Genomic DNA, 14,629 nt, shown 5'->3' with positions numbered 1-14,629 from the left:
TTTCATAAAATGGGTAATCACAGTATAAATATGCAAATATGTTATACACACAATGTTTTTCAACATACTTACGAAGAAAAGCAAAATAATTCTTAAATACGGTGACATTTCAGACATTCGTCCGTCATATTGTCATTTTATAACAAGTTGGGCAGCAAAGGCACACACCCATCTAACCAATCCGGAATTCAGTCACGATTGATAAATTGTGTAAACATATTTTAAAAGGCTATAAAATTAATCAAATTGAATAATTTAGACTGGTCACATTTTTGTAAAAATCGATTTCTACTGGCAAAACATATTACTTTTTGGCAACCGGGTTTTTTAACCTAATTAGACCCCGCTGAATCCGAATTTGCCGGTTGCTTGATCGAATTCTTGACTGGAAGTGAGATATGTGATATTAAAGGTCCCTTTTTTTAGTTTTTCGTAAATAACTCGTAAACGGTGGCCAATATAAAAAAAATGAACTAATAATCTACACAAAATTTTCAATAAAAAAGATTCAGTACATTTTTAGCAGGGATCAATATTTAAAAAGATAATAAAGAGGGAAAGTTAATTATAATAAATTCTAAGGTTCCTTGTTTTTATTTTTTCGTTAATAATTTGAAAAGTATGACTCATAGCAAAAACAAATCTTACACATAAATCATCATCATCATCATCATCTCAGCCATAAGACGTCCACTGCTGAACATAGGCCTCCCCCTTGGACCTTCATACGTGCCGGTTGGAAGCGACCCGCATCCAGCGTCTTCCGGCGACCTTAACAAGATCGTCTGTCCATCTTGTAGGTGGACGTCCTACGCTGCGCTTGCTAGTCCGTGGTCTCTACTCGAGCACATTTCGACCCCATCGGCCATCTTCTCTGCGTGCAATGTGGCCTGCCCATTGCCACTTCAGCTTGCTAATCCGGTGGGCTATGTCGGTGACTTTAGTTCGTCTACGGATCTCCTCATTTCTGATTCGATCACGTAGAGAAACTCCGAGCATAGCCCTCTCCATAGCTCGTTGAGCGACTTTGAGTTTTGAGATGAGGCCGATAGTGAAAGACCACGCTTCGGAGCCGTAAGTCATCACTGGTAACACACATTGATTAAAGACTTTCGTCTTGAGGCACTGAGGTATGTCGGACGAAAAGACATTACGTAGTTTCCCGAACGCTGCCCAACCGAGTTGGATTCGGCGGTTGACCTCTTTCTCGAAGTTGGACCTACCTAATTGGACTACTTGTCCTAGGTAGATGTACGAGTCAACAACTTCGAGTACCGAGTTCCCAACAGAGACTGGGATGGGCACAACATTGGCATTTGACATAAGTTTCGTCTTGTCCATGTTCATTTTCAAGCCCACCCGTTGTGAAACTCGGTTGAGGTCATCGAGCATCATGCTGAGTTCCTCCATCGACTTTGCCATGACTACGATATCGTCGGCAAACCGAAGGTGAGTGATGTATTCGCCGTTGATGTTGATGCCAAGTCCTTCCCATTCCAGGAGCTTGAAGGCGTCTTCCATTACGGCAGTAAACAGTTTCGGAGAGATAACGTCTCCCTGCCTTACGCCTCTTTGCAATGGAATCGCCCTCGTGCTCTGCTCCTGTACTCGGACCGACATGGTGGCGTTATTATACAAACACTTCAACACTTCGATGTACCGATAGTCAATATGGCATCGCTGAAGAGAGTCAAGCACCGCCCCTGTTTCCACCGAATCGAAGGCTTTCTCATAGTCCACAAACGCTAAGCATAATGGCAAGTTATACTCTTCGGTCTTCTGTATAACTTGCCGCAGCGTATGGATGTGGTCTATGGTACTATAGCCTTTTCGGAAACCGGCTTGTTCGGGAGGCTGGAAGTCATCAAGTCTGTGTTCGAGACGGTTCGTGATGACCCTTGAAAACAGCTTATAGACATGGCTCAGAAGCGTGATGGGTCTGTAGTTCTTCAATAGGTTGTTATCACCTTTTTTGAAGAACAGCACCACCTCGCCTCTATTCCATGTTTCAGGCGTTATGCCCTCGGACAAGGCGGAATTAAAGAGCTTCTGGAGGACTTTAAGTACCGGTGTTCCACCCGCTCTCAGAAGCTCTGAAGTGATTTCGTCTTTGCCCGACGCCTTGTTGTTCTTAAGCTGCTTCAGGGCCATCCTAATCTCGTACAGACTGATGTCCGGGATATCTTCGGTATAATGTCGGGACAGCTTGGCTCTTGGATCTCCTACCAAGCTGTCAACGGGCTTTGCGATCGAAGTGTATAACTGTCCATAGAACCTCTCGATCTCACCTAAAACCTCCGCTTTGCTCGACGCTATGCTGCCATCTTCCCGTTTCAGCTTTGTCAGCTGGCTTTGCCCAATAGACCCTTGCTTTGCTTGCGTTGCTTTGTCCTTTGCGAACACTTTGGAGCCTTGGTTTCGCTCAATAGTCTCTTTAATACGGTTAGTATTAAAGAGACGCAGATCATGTCGCAAGGACTTAGATATACGTCTATTGAGCTGCCTATATGACTCCGCGTCATCGGGAGACTGCAACTGTAGCGAGCGTCGTTCAGCCATGAGGTTTAAGGTTTGCTCGGTCAATTTCTGAGGTCTATCTTTACGGCGGGGTCTAAAAAACTTAGACCCTACTGTGTGGACAGTTTCCACTAGCCCGTCGTTGATTTCGTCCACTGAAGCCAAGTTCTCTAGGCAAGCAAAGCGGTTAGAGAGCTCGAGTTGAAAGCTTTCGGGGTTTTGAACATGGGCTCGAGTAGGTCGGAGCGTAGACTTCATCAGGCTGGACCTTTCAATTTTAATATTGATATTCAGTGTGCCTCTTACGATTCGGTGATCACTACCGGTCTTTACCCTGTTGATCACACATAAATAATAAACATAAAATTTCCTACAAGAAACATGTAGAACACTTTTCGCTAGGATCAATATTTAAAAAGACAAAGCAGCCGGTAAGTTTATTACAATCAATTTTAAAGTCCCTTTTTAGTTTTTTGGAAATAACTCGTAAACGGTGTCCCATAGCAAAATAGGTTTTATGAATAAATAATCTACATAAAATTTCCTGCAAAAAACATCTGAACACTTTTCTCTAGGATTAATATTTAAAACGATATTAAAGGAAGAGAGTTCATTACAATCAATTCACATGTCACTTTTTTTAGTTTTTAGGGTTTCGTACCTCAAAAGGAAAAAACGGAACCCTTATAGGATCACTCGTGCAGATTTCAGATTTCAGATCATTTATTCGTAAATATCACGTACATATTTATAAGTCACACAATAGGTACACACAGTTCATAATTAATTAATTATTTACATTATGCATTAAGTATATTATCTTAAAATTATTTATTACATTCCTTTGTTTTTAGTAAACATACCTACAGGTTATGATTTACATATTAGGTATTTGATGTGTTAGGGTCAACGGGTTGGTCATTTGCAGAAACTCTGAGACAGTGTAACATGCTAGGTCCATTAATATTGCCTTCAGTTTTTTCGAGAATGCTGCGTTGCTTTTAGCCTCTTTTATGTTTAGAGGAACATGGTTATATATGCTCGCCCCGGCAACACTGAGCGCTGCACGGGCCTTCGCCAGCCGCCGGTTCGGAGCTATTATCAGCGGTTGCCTACGTGACGTCCTATTTAGTGTTCGGTAGTTATGTAGGTTCTCGCGTATGTAGTCACAAGCTGTCAGTATATATATACTTGGCAAGGTTAAGATCTTATGATTTTTAAATATTTCTTTCGCCGGATGGTCGAGTGGTTTCCGATCAATGATGCGTAAGGCACGTTTCTGTAATTTAAAGAGTCTTTCCCAGGTGGCCGACGTGGCCCATAAGTCAATTCCTTGGATTAAGACAGAGTGAAAATATCCAAAGTACGCTTTACGCAGGTTATTGGCAGACAGGGTGGGCGCGAGTCTGGACAGGGCGTAGCATGCCGAGGACAGCTTGTCGAACATGTGGTCGACGTGCGCGGCCCACGTCAGCCCGGCGTCGATCATGTACCCTAAGTACCTTGTCGTGTCAACTTGGGGAACTGTGATATCGTTCACTTTTATATTTATTGGGTTGTGTGTCTTTTTTAATTGAAAATGAATTATATTAGTCTTATCGACATTTAGTAACATACCATTTGCCGTAAACCACTCGGCCATTTGATGCATTACATGGGCAAGTTTCAATTTTAAGTTGTCGAAATTATCGGCGTTGACTATGATGCAGGTGTCATCGGCGAACATCACGTAATCGGGGTAGGGACAAGCGGTTGTGATATCGTTTACTAAGATCAGAAACAAGTTATTGCCCATCACGGATCCTTGAGGAACAGCAGAACATCCTATCGGTTCCAGAATTGACTTCGTATTGAGCACGTATGAAGCTTGCCTTCGATTGCTTAGAAACGAGGCAACAGCGTCATGAAAACTTCCACTAAAGCCGTAGCGGGAGAGTTTGGCTAGCAAGAGTGAGTGGACGATCATCTCGAAGGCGCGCGACAGGTCGCAGAACACCGCTGCGACCTGTCGCCCGCCCTCCAGGTGTGCCAGCACCCGCGTCACAACATCGCGCGCCGCGTCCGCCGTCGACCGCCCGGGTTGGTAGGGGGCTGTCCATAAATTACGTCATCGATTTTTGACGATTTTGGACCCCCCCCCCCTGTAATCATCCAAAAATCATGCTTCAAATGACCCCATTTCCTCCTACTTCATGCTACCGTCATCCGATGTCCAGACCCCCCCCCCCCTAATTTGAAATGACGTAATTTATGAATAGCCCCTAGGCATATTGCTGCCGGTTTAATAGGTTATTAGATGTAATATGATTCATTATCCTATTGCTCATCATTCGTTCAAATATTTTTGAAATAACTGGTATCAGTGATATCGGACGGAAATGTTTAGGTAGGTGCATTTCACCTTTGCCTTTGTAAACCGGCTGTACTTTAATTTCCTTTAGGCTATCAGGATATATTCCGGCGTGAATGCACTTATTGAATAATAATAGGAATAATGAGATTACAACCGGAGGGAAGCAGTCAATAATTTCAGTAGACATGTCATTATTGTCTTTGGATTTTTTGCGTTTAATTTTCTTACATGTTATTAAAATTTCATTCAACGTGAATGGTTCAAACACGTAGGGTGCAGGCGGTGCATTTTGTAGGTATTGATCTAGATATGCGAGCGCGGTGCGAGCGCACGGGTTTGAGTTGTTTACATTCGCATCAATGTAATACCTGTTTAGCTGCGCGGCGGCAGCGGCCGCGCGCTGGCCGACGCTGTCGCCCGCAGCCTTACTAACAAATACATCAATTGCACCGCCCTTGCATTTCATATTTTTGCCCGTCTCTGCCGATATTACCCGCCATACACTTCTACACATGTTATCACCATTACTGTTCGATATCAGGTTGTTAATAAAATTACTACGTACTTGTCTCAACGTTGTCCAGTAGTCAGATTCTAAACTTTGCAGCGTCAGCCGATCGGTGCGTGACTCAGTGCTGTCAGGTTGCGAGTGCGATGATAAAACCTGTTTAGTTTTGTTTATCTTTTTACGTAAAGTTTTTACAGCTTCGTTGACCCACACACTTACAGTATTTTTTACTAAATGTTTTTTTATAGGAAAATAGATATCATAATAATGTTTGATGACATTCATTAAGAGTTCAGTTGTTTTGCTAGGGCAGTCAATTTTATTAAGAATTTGATCCCATTGATAAAAATTTAGACACTGAGTGAAGTCATTTTTTCGTTGAAATGTGAATGATCTTTTGGAAATGTGATTTAATTGAGTTAATCGATTATTTGAAATGTCAACAATTATACATACACAGAGATGGTCAGATAAATTCAAGTCATAACACGATACAGATTTAATATCATTTCTATTTATATTGCTATATGCGTGATCGATACAGGTCTTTGATGTATTAGTTATCCTAGTAGGTACATTTACTAGTTGCTTAAACCCAAATTGATGTACTGTATTTAATAGGGATTTTACATTACTACATTTAGGTATTAAATCAATGTTGATATCACCAGTTATTATCACCTTATAATTTTGAATAAAATTAAGACTTAAAAGTTTATTTAGCATAGATAGGTATAAAGGTACATCACCGCTCGGGGGTCTGTATACACACACGATGACGAGGTCAAGTCCGATGCACTCCACAGCACAGATCTCGAACTGGGATTCAATTCCGAGGTCCGTGACTTCTTTTCGCTCGATGCATGGGATTCCGGTCCTGACATAGATACAGCTCCCTCCACCGTTCTTTGTTGATCGGCAGAATTGGGCCCTCAGGTTGTAGTTTAATATGTTAACAGAATCTATTTGATTAGCCTGTCGCCAGTGCTCAGTAAAACAAAGCACGTCAATTTGATCACTTATCTGTAGTTCAGATTCAATTTTATACGTTTTGTTTGCTAGTCGATTTATGTTTTGATGTAAAATCTTCATTTGTACGGTGTTATGCAATGGTCTTTTATCATTGTTTAGGTTTGCAGGTGAGGGCGTCCTACTAGTTGGCATCTGCATTGGGAGCTCTTGACTCCCTGGGTCGGAGAAAAGGCCGCCATCGGTTATGCAGGTGTTTAAGGGCCATGCAGATGCCGTTAGGAAGTTGTCATAAACATTTGTAGGTATGCCTATCTTGAATGACTTGTAACTCTTGTAAGTATTTCTTTTCGATGGTATAGCTTCCACGGTGTACTGGACATCATCACAAATACTTCTTAGGTGGCTAATAATGTTTTCAGGCGTTGAATCGTACTTGAAGTAGCATCCGTGTAAGTATCTAAGCACTTCTACTCCGGCGACCTCGGTGTTTTTTGCGGTCCCCTTTATTGATACGGGGGCAGGTTTATGACTGCGCCGACGTTGGTGACGGCTCTTTGGGGGCTCCCAACCAGGCTTTTCGGGCTGGGTCTCTTTGTTAGAGGGCTCGGTAGACGAACTTTCACTGTTTGTTTTCGGTACAGGGTTATGTGGGGTATTATTCACTTGTTTACTTAAATCATCCGTTTGTACAATGTCATTCACAATTTGGTCACTTTTTGGTTTGATAATTTCAGCATTTTTTGCGTTGTCATTTTGTATTGTCATGGCGGTCGGTATGCGCTGGGACTCCGGTTTTGGTAGCTGGTTCTTTTGTTTGAAATTTGACGGTTTGCTTACAAGCGCAGCCAGCTTCTCTTTCGTTCGGATGGCGGAAGCGCGCGTTTTACGCGGCGCAGGCGCCTGCGTGCGAGCAGGACGGCTAGTCGGTGTCGACACCGCGCTGCATGGTGTAGACGAGGCGCTGTTGTTTACGCTGTTATTGGACAGATCGGTTGACCTCACAGTATTTTAGATCGGTAAAACTGATTTCACTTCACGTATTTCAGCAAATAAGTCGTCTAATTTTGCACTTAACTCCGACACTTTGTTTTCGATCGGTTTGATTAGGTCTATTAGCAAGTTTTGCAATGTATTCGTATCACTTTTCTCCATTTTGCCCGTTAAAATTGCAAAATTTACGAGCATCCGTTAGTGACGTTTGGCCGACCGCGCACGACTGTCTGTCTGTCTGTCCGTCTGTCACAGCCCATTTTCTTCAAAAGTACTGGACCAATTAAGTTGAAATTTGGTACACACATGTAAATTCGTGACCCAAAGACGGACATCTTACGTAAACAAATGAATTTTAAACATGGAGGCCACTTTTTAGCCAAGGGGGGTTAGTTAACATTAAGAACCTATTTTGCTATGGGCCACCGTTTACGAATCATTTACGAAAAACTTAAAATAGGGACCTGGAAATTGATTATAATTAACGTACCCCCTTTAATACCTCATTAAATATTGATCGTAGCGAAAAAGTGTACAAAACCTTTTTTGTGGACAATTTTATGTTCAATATTTATGTATAATATTTTTTGCAACTGCCCCCGTTGCAACCGTTTACGAGTTATTTACGAAAAAAAAGCGACCTGTGAACTGATTGTGATTAACTTTCTTCCTTTAATATCGTTTTAAATATTGATCCTAGAGAAAAGTGTTCAGATGTTTTTTGCAGAAAATTTTATGGAGATTATTTATTCATAAAAACCTATTGTGCTATGGGACACCGTTTACGAGTTATTTACAAAAAACTAAAAAGGGACTTTAAAATTGATTATAATTGACTTACCGGATGCTTTGTCTTTTTAAATATTGATCCTAGCGAAAAGTGTTATACATGTTTCTTGTCGGAAATTTTATGTTTATTATTTGTGTAAAATTTGTTTTTGCTATGAGTCATACTTTTCTAATTATTAACGAAAAAATAAAAACAAGGAACCTTAGAATTTATTATAATTAACTTTCCCTCTTTATTATCTTTTTAAATATTGATCCCTGCTAAAAATGTATTAAATCTTTTTTTATTGAAAATGTTGTGTCGATTATTAACGTTTAACTATTTTTTTTATATTGGCCACCATTTACGAGTTATTTACGAAAAACTAAAAAAAGAGACCTTCAAAAAGTGATTATAATTAACTTTCCCGCCTTAATATCTCTTTGAATATTGATCCTAGCGAAAAATTGTACGGAATCTTTCTTGTAGGCAATTTTATGTAGATTACTTATGTTTAAGAAAATTTTTGCTATGCGCCACCGTTTAAGAGTTATTTACGAAAAACTAAAAAAAAGGGACCTTTAATATCAACTATCTCACTTCCAGTCAAGAATTCGATCAATCAACCGGCAATTTCGGATTCAGCGGGGTCTAATTAGGTTAAAAAACCCGGTTGCCAAAAAATAATATGTTTTGCTAGTCGAAATCGATTTTTACAAAAACATGATCAGTCAAGTATACACTCATATTGTATACATATAATTAATAATTATTTAGGTACACTCACCGACCTCACCGTCTTACCTACCATTTTTAGGGTTCCCTACCCAAAGGGTAAAACGGAACCCTATTAGTAAGACTCCGCTGTCCGTCCGTTAGTCCGTCCGTCTGTCAGCAGGCTGTATCTCACGAACCGTGATAGCTAGACAGTTGAAATTTTCACAGATGATGTATTTCTGTTGCCGCTATAACAACAAATACTAAAAAGTACGGAACCCTCGGTGGGCTCAGTGGGCGAGTCCGACTCGCGCTTGTCCGGTTTTTAATTTCATTAAGTACTCATCAAAATTCGAATTTACTAATAAATCTTTTTCAATATTAATTGCCGAACTAAAAATCTCGGAACTGACGATTCAGAATACCGATGTCGTCAGAATAAGGACGTAGACGTGCTGCGCGGGAATGGTGCGGTGCGCCGCGCGGGGCGCCCGCCTGCCCGTTCTACCACTCGTCTGCTTCACCCCCTTGAAAACGTAAAACTCGAGTATAAGAGCGCCTTAAATATTCTATACACTTTTTCGCTAGGATCAATCTTCTTCTCCTTCAACTCAACCTAGCGTTTTAGCTAAGCGTCCGGTCTTCAGCATCCTCTGGTGTGAGTAGATTTTAAGTAGATTACTTATGTATCAGAACATTTTTTGGTACAGGCCACCGTTTATGAGTTATTTACAAAAAATATTAACAATTTATCATATTTAACTTTTTACCTTAAATATTTTTTTAAATACTGATCCTAGCGAAAAAGTGTATAGAATATTTAATATTGACAATTTTACGCAGATTACTTATGTATCAGAACATTTTTGCTACAGGTCACCGTTTACGAGTTATTTATAAAAAACTACAAAGGGACCTTTAAACCCGATGACTGATAAGTTCATCAGCGTCACATAACATAAATTGACCTCCGCATTGGATAGACAGCAACATTGAATGTTCCAGTAATCAAAGAAACTTAATTGCTAAATTGGAAATCAAAATAACTAAAATGGGCCAGAATCCCCAATTTTAAACTACTACGTTTTGTGCTCATCGATGTTAGTGTCGTAAGCGCCATCGACAATAAGGTCCCTTTTCATAGATAATACCACATATAAGCTATAACCTAGGTGGAAAACCAGCGACGACACATAAGTCTATCGTTCTGTAAAAAACAACATATTATACCGATATACCATCAAAGAATATAATACTATACCATATACCCAATACAAAAAGGTTCCGTTCCGACCGTGAACAAAACAGTTTGAGAAATGTCGATATTTATTTGTAGGCAGGTAACTCCGTGGTCTTCACTTAATTATACGGCAAATGATGATGATGGAATTTCCCTTTGCAGAGTTCCTCCATTTGTCTCTCAGATTGATTTAAGAAGGGGAGCCAATCGAATTTTTGATGCAAAATTTTGACATAAGGAGGGTTGCCCCCCAAAATTTGAAAAAAAAATAGTTTTGCCTTGTGGTCAAGTTTGGTATCATTTTCGTGTAATTTAAGGATGCTGAATTCATTTCTGAAATTTAATTTATACGTTTTCATATAAAAAACTAATAAAAAAATTAAAAATTTAATTTCGACGTTATGATTTTTTTCAAATAAAAGCCAATATTTTTTTAATTTTAATATGTAGACAAAAAACAATAATTTTACGAAAAAGCCCTATTATTTCTCATTATAAGAAGTATACACATAGTATATGTATTTTAATAAAATGTGGACAAAATAAAACAAAATGTTGACTTTCGACAAAAATTCCATTGAATAGGAAACAACGATGTGGTTTAAACTATGTCATTGTGTATGTTTGGACTTAAGAACAAATAATACGAAGTAAATTGACACTACAATGAATATATATATATATATATATATATACAAAAAACCAGTTTTACTACAATGAACAATTGGTATCTATATAATATATACTTAATATTGACTATCAACTTCTATATCATCTATGACTGTTCCGTTGTCTCTTACACTGCAACAAATGAAATAAAAATAAGTGTTAAAAGTAATACACTCAAGAGCAATGAAAATAGGTTACATCATCATCATCATAATTCTTAAGAACCTGGCTCTTGTCGGTGGAGTAACGCCATTCCGTTCTTCTCTCTGCCACTGTTTTGAGCTCCTGATACGTTGATTTTCTCTTTGGCCTGGTCCAAATACGCACGTTTCGCTCTTCCTCTGCCTCTCTGTTTTTCTTTTCTGCCTTCAATTATAGATTTTATGTAAGTATCGTGACGTATCAGGTGCCCCAACATGTTTCCCCTTCTGTTTTGACCTGTTCTCAGCAGAGATCTCTATTCACCTACCAAATTTAATACTTGCGTGTTAGTTTTCCTCTCTTTCCAGCTTATACCTTCCATTCTTCAAATGGGTTACATTGTATATTATTTCCTAAAAAGATTTTGAGAAGCTATGTGAACAAAACATTACCTGGAATTGTCGCAGGATCCTCTACAGTTGCATAAAAGTGTGCATGGCAGGCCTTGTTTTATGCAGGCTTTCTTGCAGCCACATCTTGTTATTTGGCTGATGAATTACCAGATATAGAGCTGGGTGGTCCACCTAGGCTTCCAGACTTCTCCGGTATCTGTCCAGCCCCAGTCCGCCGTCCATAATTTATGATTTTATGGGACAAATCACCCCCTCACCCTACCCCACCGCACTAAAAATCAAGATGGCTCCCCTTCCTAAAATGGCCTAAGGATCCTAAAGACTCACTATGCAAAAGGGGATCTCATCATCATCAAACGCCATGAATTGCATAGCTCACATCTTTGTATCCTATTTAGTGAGCTTGTGTTCGAAAGTAGGTCTAAATATATATTTTTTTCATCCAGAGTTATCAAATTAACTTTTCTTTTTTCGTAAAATTATTGTTTTTTGTCTACATATTAAAATTTAAAAAAAAAAAACGGCTTTTATTTGGAAAAAATCAAAATGTCGAATTAATTTTTTTTCATTTTTTAAAAGTTTTTTATATGAAAACGTATAAATTAAATATCAGAAATGAATTCAGCATCCTTAAATTACACGAAAATGATACCAAACTTGACCACAAGGCAAAACTATTTTTTTACAAATTGTGGGGGGCACCCCTCCTTAAGTCAAAATTTTGCATCAAAAATTCGATTGGCTCCCCTTCCTAAATCAATCTGTAAGTCAAAAGGAGCAACTGTGTAAAAGGAAATTCCATCATCATCATTTGCCGTATATCGCACTTTTTTGTCGTGAGCGCCACGGACTAGGTACGTTTATTATAGATTGATTGATCGCACATCTATTTGCGCTGCGTTAGTGAAGAATACGCATTAGACAAAGTGGCCTTAATTTCGGTCGTATTAGTGTAATCATTAATAACTAGTAGTTCGCCCCGAACTGAGAACTCGCGGTTTGCCAAAAATTATATAGAGCGATTGACTTTGTTGCACCTATATACTTACTCGTATAGTTCGACATAAAATAGTAGAAAATAATTTTCAAGAAAAAAAATCCGTCTTCTATGGGGGCCGGTGAAATATTATTGTACATAGATGGTGCACTGTGTAGAAAAGGAAGTAAAACCACCCACTTTTCTAGTAGGTAGCATTTCGTTTCTGTAAGGGTCGCAGTTTTAGCCTCACGTACCCACTTCTCTAATAGCAGTTCGGTTCTGTGAAGATTGCAGTTCGAACCTAACCAAAACCACTTTTCTAGTAGCTTTTCGTTTCTGTAAGGCTCGCAGTTCTAACCTAACCCACTTTTTTCGGTTCTGTGAGGATCGCAGTTCAAACCTAACCTAACCCACTTAACGGCGCGTGCGGTGCGGTGTACGGGGGTTTGAGCGGGACGGGCCAGTAAGTTTGGCATCATTATACTTTATACCTACATTTTATGGTAGGTAATCATAGTGGTTTATTCAGCTTAGGTATCAGTGGTTTTCCGGGTCAAGGTCCGAATCCGGGTCCGGGTCCAGGACCAGATCCAGGTCGAGGTCCAGGTCCAAGTCCGGATCCAGGTCCGGGTTCAGGTCCAGATAAGAGCCCGTATCCGGGTCAGGTCTGGCTCCAGGGCCAGCTCCGTCAAATCGAAATTCGAAATCGCCAAACGTGTAGTCATTGAAGAGTTCTGTTCTGATCATCATCAGCAGTTCCACTTCATCAAATGCAACAGTTTTTAATGTAAATTCTTGATTTTCTGATGAAAATACACACATCTCTATACGCATGCCTTTAAGATTTGAGGAGTTCCCTCGATTCCTCAGGGATACCATCATCAGACCTCGAGCTTGACAAAAATGTGGCTTAAAAACTAAACTTCCTTAACAAACAAACAAACAAGAGGACAAATCGCCAAACGTGAACTATGTGTCGTTGAAGAGTTCCGTTCTGGTCATCATCAGCAGTTCCACTTCATCAAATGTGACAGTTTTTAATGAAAATGCTTGATTTTCTGATGAAAATACAAAGATCTCTATACGCATGCCTTTAACATTTGAGGAGTTCCCTCGATTCCTCGTGGATCCCATCATCAGAACTCGAGCTTGACAAAAATGTGGCTTAAAACTTAACTTGCTTAACAAACATAACGAAGAGGACAAAACGCCAAACGTGAAGATGCTTCGTTGAAGAGTTCCGTTCTGATCATCATCAGCAGGTCCACTTCATCCAATGTCACTTTTTTGAATGTATATGCTTGATTTGTTGATAAAACACATTAATCACTATATGTATACCTTAAAGATTTGAGGAGTTCCCTCGATTCCTCATGGATCCCATCATCAGAACTGGGTTTTGACAAAAACGGAAAGAAAGAAAATAATAAATTTACATATAAAAATACATACAATCAAAAAAATAATTTTCTACTTGTTTGACCGACTATAGTATGGAAATTTTAGAGTTCCATTTTATTTTATTTCTACTATTTTATGTCCCACTATAGGCGGCAATGGATCAAAAATCGCGTGGATATCTTACAAGGTCTGTGGAGCCCTTAACCTTAACCTTTAGCCCTGTATCTGTGGTAAGCCGAAATATGTCCTGTCAAATGTCAAATACCTATATTATGTTTCTTTTTATCATGCTAATTATTTCAAAATGGTAAATTTAAAAACGATATTATAAAAGTGCAAGCCGAGCACTTTCATTTGATACCAAACTCGACCATACTTTCTTGCAAAAAGATGACCAGAATAGCAAGACCCCTCACAAATAGTTTTTTAGCCATCTAAGCTCTTCTAGCTCAATAACCCCTTGATCGAGCCTGCTCATAATTTAATGACTAAAATATAATGCCCTCAACTACACGTTTACCCAATTTAATTTAAATTAGAACAAATTTACTTAAGTTCTTGAGTATCAAACTATCCTCTGATAGTTCAGCTTAAAAACTTCGAAATGCCGGCACGTGCCCCTAGCCAGCCGCGTGTCCCAAGTCGAATGTAAGAACTTGGTTCGCTTCGCTCGCTCGTTCGATAATATAAGATAATAGCGCAACTAAAAGCATGAAATTAAGGTGTTGCGATAACGTAAGTAACGTAACGAACTAGGTACAGGGAAAATAAGTTGTTACCAAAAATTTCATGATTATTTCGGTCATTCTCAAAAATATGTCTGCGGTCTAATTGCCGCGACCCATACATTTTCATAGCAAATGTATGAAAAGAGTCGTGGCAATTAGACGCAACCGCACACATTCTCAGAGAATGACCCATTTAATTCATGGAACAATAATAGTATTTGCCCCTAAACTA

The sequence above is a fragment of the Cydia splendana genome, chromosome 1, assembly GCF_910591565.1.
Source record: "Cydia splendana chromosome 1, ilCydSple1.2, whole genome shotgun sequence".
Classification (NCBI taxonomy): Eukaryota; Metazoa; Arthropoda; class Insecta; order Lepidoptera; family Tortricidae; genus Cydia; species Cydia splendana.
The sequence above is the reverse complement of the archived record's forward strand: the minus strand, read 5'-3'. Positions refer to the sequence as shown.